Genomic DNA, 7,161 nt, shown 5'->3' on the forward strand with positions numbered 1-7,161 from the left:
ACCTAAGGAGGCCAAGAACCCTGGTCGGTAACAATTTAACAGGCAGAGAAGAAGCCAGACATTACCTGTGGGGTGAGGGATGGTGCAGGGAGGTCCAGAAGGAGAACCCCCTATTCTGGGATCTTCCAGGTGGGATTCGCTGGGAATCCATGTAGCCCACGGTGGGCTCTACGCTGACAAACCAGTGACTAAGATGAGACAAGTCCTAAAATCAGTCCTAAAAAGGGCAAGAAAGTGTTGAGGGCATAAAAATGGACTGCAAAGGCAGCATTCTCATTCCTATGTGCTCATTCACACAGAACCATGTTCATGAATGTTTAGAGGGACTTTATTCATAATCGCCCCAAACTGGAAACAACTTAAGCGTCCTTCATTGATCAGAATGATGAACAAGTTATAGTACATCCCTATAATGGAATACTACTCAGAAATAAAAAGGAACAAACCACTGGTAATGAAACAGCATGTAAATCCTAAATGCATTATGCTAAGGGGAAGAAGCCTGACTCAGAAGGCTGCCTCCTGTATGATTCCACGGATAGGATATTTTGGACAAGGGAGTAGCTGGGGTTGACTATAACGGAGCATAAGGGAATTTTGGGGGGTGATGAAGTCATTAGATGTCCCCACTGTGGCGACAGTTACACAACTGCATGTGTTTGTCTAGACTCAGAAAACTGTGCATCAAAAAGAGTCAATGTGAAATTATGGCTCAATGGATAAAGCACGTGGGAATGGGTGTCCAGGTGGATGAGTGCACATTTTAGTCAACTTTTCCTGGTATTTCCCACAGCTCCTAGCCTAGTGATCTTCACACAGGAGGAGCTCAACAATCACAGGTCACAACAAATTCATTGTAGCCTCATCAAATTCTGTGCTGGATGAAATACATCGTATGATATTTCCAGACCTAACTATGATTGCTATCAGTGGATGTAAGGAAAGAGGCAGGGCAAGAAGGTGGAGAGAGCATGGGGCTGGGAGTCAAAACTAGAAATATCCTGGGCCCTTGACTGCCAGATGACTTTGGGCAAATCACTCTAGTAAATCTCTAGGAATCAATCACTGATCTGTCTAGCCAAAGGGCTGTTGAACGGGTCAACTGGAAATCACATATGTTGCAAACTATAAAGTACTGTACACAAATCAGATATTCGTATTGTTATTGCTATTGTACTTTCAAACAGGGAACGTGAGTGCCAGGATTTAAGTGACCCGTCCAAGAAAAGAATCCTAAAGTGAAACCCCATCCGTGGCCACATCCTCTGACCTTCTCAAGTTAAGGGAAAAGTTGATGCTCTTAAAACACAGTAGAAAGCAAGCCTTGAATGAGCTATTCTAGGCAATTTAGAAGCCAATAACATGAAGCTTGCAAGCTACTTAACTTATGTGATCCTCTGTTCTCTTTTTGTTGTAGGGAATCCATTTGTTGGACAACAAAATGTTAACATACAGAGTACCTGCGTCCTGTGTGCCATGGCTTGTGTGAGGCATAAGGACCCATGCAGAGCAGAGAGGAACAAGTCTGCAGAGCCTTCAGGACTGAGGCAATGGCAAGGCCATCCTAGAGGATGACAGAAGGAAGCCCCGAGGCCTTGGTGGTCTCTACCACAGTCTTGTTCAGTGGACAGCGGTGGTGTGAATCTGGGCTCAGCACCACACAGCACGATGCAACACGGCACTAGGTCTTAGAATGGAGGTGGCATGGCCCAGGGACTCCAGGCAGCACAGCTCATCTCTGAGCTTCGTCCTGACCTGCAGGGCAGAAAGCGTACAAAGGCTGACTGACATCCGGGCAAGGGCGCAAGTGTGCCTGGTGTCTGGTGTAGGAGGCAGCATCCTGCCATCCCTGCCCTTCCCTCCCCACGTGCCCATGGACAGGGCTTCCAGAGGAGCCAAGCAGTGACCAGGAGACCTCAGGGTCTTTCATGCATTGGAGCTCCCGGAACAGGGGTGCCTGATGGAAATAGGAGGAGAAGCAGACATTCCGGCTGACTCTCAACTCACTTATCCTCTGGGGCTCAGGTCTGCGGTTCCCACCATTGCTTTGTTGGCATTTTACTTACCATCCTCTTTAAAGATCCACAGTCCTCCACCTAGAATAAGAATTAGTATTTCTCCATAAAGTCACCCTAACTCCATGGCGGCCTTGTTAGGCCAATGGGAAGAACTGTTTAGGTTCCCACTGTCCATGAAAATCTTCTCAGCGTTCAGAGTAGGGCCCAAAGTAAGAGGAATGTAGGCACTGAAATGCACACTGACCAGTATTCAGCATGCAACAGCTTACTGAAAATTAAACTGTTCTCCTTTGAACTGTGGAAGGAAAAGTGTTAAAATAATAATAATTACCATTTATTGAGCCTTTACTACATGTCAGGCATTATACAGAGCTCTTTACACAGTGTCTCAATTAATTCTCATAAAAAGCCCTATTTTATAAATGAAGAAACTGCCCCAGAGGTTCCATAACCTGAGGGCAAAGCCTGGGGAGTAAATGGTCTCTGAAAAATGCCCTAGCATTTTGCGAAGCAATATTGTGTGGCTGGAGAAGAAACAGTACTGCATTTCTTTGCACCCAACATATTAATTTCCTAGCAAACGCTTTACCTTGGACTCCCCAGCCCTCTGGAGAAGAGGTAGAGACAGCGGCAGGACCTACCTCAGATGGCAGAGAATGTCGCCAATGTTCAGCAATGGCTGCTGATGAAAAAGCAGAGAGACAGGCCACACAGTGAATGTGCCACTGTCTCAGGGTGGGAGGTGGACATGGTATTAGAATGGTCAGTGGTAGTGTGGAGAAAGTTCAATCTTCTACCCACCGAGCCCTCACTGCTCCCCTTCTTTTCCAGGGCTCTCTCCCCTTGCTGGCTACTCCCAGGCAGAGGGGGAACTACCAAGAAAAAGCCTTTGGAGACAACCAAACAGATTCAAATCCTGAGTCTTCTAGTTACCAGCTATGTGATCTGACAATTTAGTCAACCTCTCTAAGCCCCAGTTTCCTCATCTGAAAAATGGAGATGATAATAATCAGGTGCCTGGTAAAAGGCATCCATTAAAAAATGATTTCATATTTAATGAAGAAAGACTAAAGCTTTCTCCCTAATCAAAAACAAGACAAGGATGTCTGCTCTTGCCACCTCTATTCAACATTGCACTGGAGGTTCTAGCCAGGGCAATTAGACAAGAAAAAGAAATAAAAAGGCATCCACACTGGAAAGAAAGAAGTAACACTATCTCTGCTTGCAAATGACATGATCTTATATATAATAGAAAAGTGTAAGACATTCACACATACACAAACAACAATTTGAGCTAATAAATGAGTTCAGCAAAATTGTAGGGCACAAGGTCAGTATACAAAATGGTTGTATTTCTATATATAAGCAATGAAATATCCAAAAATGAAATTAAGAAAACAATTCTACTTATAATAGCATCAAAAAGAATAAAATACTTAAGAATAAATTTAACAAAAGAAGTACAAGAGTTGGACACTGAAAACTGTAAAACATTGTTGAAAGATATTTTAGAAGACTTAAATAAATGGAAAAACATCCATATATATGAATTGGAAAGACAATATTATTAAGATAACAATAATCCCCAAATTAATCTACTGATTTAATGTAGTCCCTATCAAAATCTCAGCTGCCATTTTTTGCAGATATTGATAAGCTAAAGCTAAACTTTGTGTGGAAATGCAAGAATAGCCAAAACAATCTTGAAAAAGAAGAACAAAGTTGGAGGACTCATACTTCTTCATTTCAAAATTTACATAATCAGGATTACTATGTAATCAAGATGATGTGTTACTGGAATAATAATAGACATCTACATTAATGGAACAGAATTTAGAGTCCAGAAATAAACCCATACATCTAGAGTCAATTTGCTTTTTTTTAAAAGAGTGCCAATACAGTTAAATGGGGAACAAACAGTCTTCTCAACAAATAGTGCTCAGACAACTGGATATCCACATGCAAAAGAATGTTACAGTCCTACTTCAAAAATCAACTCAAAATAGACCAAACATCTAAATGTAAAGCCAAACTATAAAACGCTTAGAAGGAAACATAGGGGTAAATGTTCATGGTCTTGGATTTGGCAATGGTTTCTTAGACAGGACACCAAAGCACAAACAACAAAAGAAAAAGTAAGTTGTAGTTCATCAGAATTAAAAACTTTCATGTTTCAAAGGACACTATCAAGAATGTGAAATGAAAAGCAACCATACTCCAATAAAAATTAATTTTAAAAAGTAAATAAATAAAATTAATTAATTAAATTAAAAAAAAAAAAGAATGTGAAATGACAACCCAGATTTCCAGTTTCCAATCTGGCAGGTAAGGAGCTCAGAAGTCATTGCTCCCATACTAACAACAATAAAAAAGCTTAACAAACTGAAAAAAATTTTTTTCTTAGATCCAGCAGAGGACTGAGGTCACAGGCAAACTGCTGTCCCATAAATTGGTGAAACCAACAGATGGATACAGAGAATCACAGCTTACCAAAGATGAAGCCCAAGAGCACAACCTCTGTGGGAACCAGTACCAGGGAAACTTAAACCGTAATTGATGAATTGTTGGAGGCTCGATCTGGAAGGGCTTGTAAAAATACCAGGGGTTTCAGCCTTAGGGAGGACCCACACTTTCCTGAGTTTCACCTCCAGGAGCTCTACCAGGTTCTTTCAATGAAGATCAGAGAAAAATCCCCCCATACTGCCAGAAGGGGAGAGAAAATACACCAAATGACTCTGTTTTTCTTAACAAGGCTTTCAAGAGAAACTATTTTACCAGAGCCTGACTGAGGTTTTACTAGAGCCTAGCCAAGCTCAAGGAAGGGAAATACCCAACTGCAGCCCCACTCTGGGCTTCCTGTCCTATATAAGTGGGGGGAAAGCTGAGAAGCACTTCAGGTCACAGAACAGGGGCGTGGTCTCACTAAAAGACTAGACCTAATCATAAGATTAGAGAATCCCCTTCCCCAAATCTTACCAGCACATGGATAGGTTTCCTGTGTGATAAAGGAGACAAACCCAAGAAAACCAGCGGAAATTTAGCCTCTGACACTTACAGCTACAAAAATAGTAAACACAGCCTAAATCTTGGCCTGATAAAAATAAAGCCTCACGCTGATGGCCTATTTACCTCAGTTCCTTTTACCCAGTACATCATGTTAGGCTTTCAACAAAAAATTACAAGGCATCCTAAAAAACAGCACTTTGAAGAGACAGAGCAAGCATCAGAACCAGACTCAGACATAGCAGAGATGTGGGTATTATCAGACTGTGAATTTTAAATAACTATGATTAATATGATAAGTGAAAAAAGTAGACAACATGAAAGAATAGGTGGACAATGTAAGCAGAGAGATGGAAACACTAAGAAAGAACTGGAAGGAAATGCTAGAAATACAAAACACACTACAAAGAAATGAAGAATGCCTTTGACAGGCTTATCAATCAATAGACTGGACACAACCCAGGAAAGAATCAGTGAACTTGAGAAAACGACAACAGAAATTTCTAAGATTGAAATACAAAGAGAAATAAGAATGAAAAAGACAACAGAATACCCAAGAACTATGGGTATTACATATGTATAATCGGGATACAAAAAAAAAAGGAACAAAATAAATACTTGAAGTAATAATGACAGGACTTTCCAAAAGTAATGACAGACACCAAACTACTCATCCAAAAGCTCAGAAAATACCAAGCAGTATAAACACCAAAAAAAAAAAAAAAAATCCAGTACCTAGACATATCATATTCGAACTGCAGGAAATCAAAGACAAACAGAAAAGCTTGAAAGAAGCCAAAGGAAAAACACACCTTACCTATTGAGGAAACAAGTATAATAATTACATCAGACTTCTCTTCAGAAAACATACAAGCAAAAAGGGGTGGTGTAAAATATTTTAAGGTGTTGGGGAAAAACCCACCAACCTAAAATTCTGTACCCAGAAAAATTATCCTTAAAAAGTGAAAGAGAGGGATTTCCATGGTGGCCCAGTGGTTAAGACTCTGTGCTTCCACTGCAGGAGCACAGTTTCAATCCCTAGTCAGGGAATTAAGATCCTGCATGCTGCACAATGTGGCCAAAAAATAAAGGATAAATAAAAACTTTCTAAAAATAAAAATGAGGAAATTTGTCACCATTTGACCTATTTTGCAAGAAATGTTACACAAAATTTTTCAGAAAGAAAGAAAATAATGTAGGTCAAAAATTTGGATCTACATAAAGAAAGGAAAAGCTTAGAGAAAGAATAAATGAAGATAAAGTAAAATTTTTATTATTATTAATTGACCTAATAGATAACAGTTTTGGTTTTTTTTAATAGCAACAAAGTATCCAGTGATGATAGATTATGGATCAGTGAAACAAATGACAGCAATGTTATAAGGGACAGAAGGGAAGATTTAGGAATACTTGGTTATAAGGTACTTGTATGACCTGTGAATTGGTATACTGTTATTTGAAAAAAGACTTGAATTAGTTGTAAATGAATATTGCAAAGGCAATCACTTAAAAATGCAAACAAAAAAGTATTATTGATATGCTAAGAGAGGAGAGAAAATAAAATTCTATAAAATGTTCAATTAAAACCAGAGAAGGCAGAAAAAGAGTGAAAAACAAGAGAAACAAAGAATAAGGGCAAGGAATACAAAACAGTAAACAAATATGGTAAGATATCAATCCAACCATATCAATAATCACTTTATTTATATATTTATTTATTTTTAAATTTTATTTATTTATTTATTTTTGGCTGTATTGGGTCTTCGTTGCTATGCACAGCCTTTCTCTAGCTGTGGCGAGCGGGGACTACTCTTTGTTGCGGTGAGAGGTCTTCTCATTGTCGTGGCTTCTCTTGTTGCAGAGCACGGGCTCTAGGCGCACATGCTTCAGTAGTTGTGGCACGTGGGCTCAGTAGTTGTGGCTTGTGGGCTCTAGAGCTCAGGCTCAGTAGTTGCGGCGCACGGGCTTAGTTGCTCCGCGGCATGTGGGATCTTCCCAGGCCAGGGCTCGAACCCATGTCCCCCGCACAGGCAGGCAGATTCTCAACCACTGTGCCACCAGGGAAGCCCCAATAATCACTTTAAATATCAATGGTCTAGGGCTTCCCTGGTGGCGCAGTGGTTGAGAGTCCGCCTGCCGA

This window comes from Physeter macrocephalus, chromosome 2, assembly GCF_002837175.3.
Source record: "Physeter macrocephalus isolate SW-GA chromosome 2, ASM283717v5, whole genome shotgun sequence".
NCBI lineage: Eukaryota > Metazoa > Chordata > Mammalia > Artiodactyla > Physeteridae > Physeter > Physeter macrocephalus.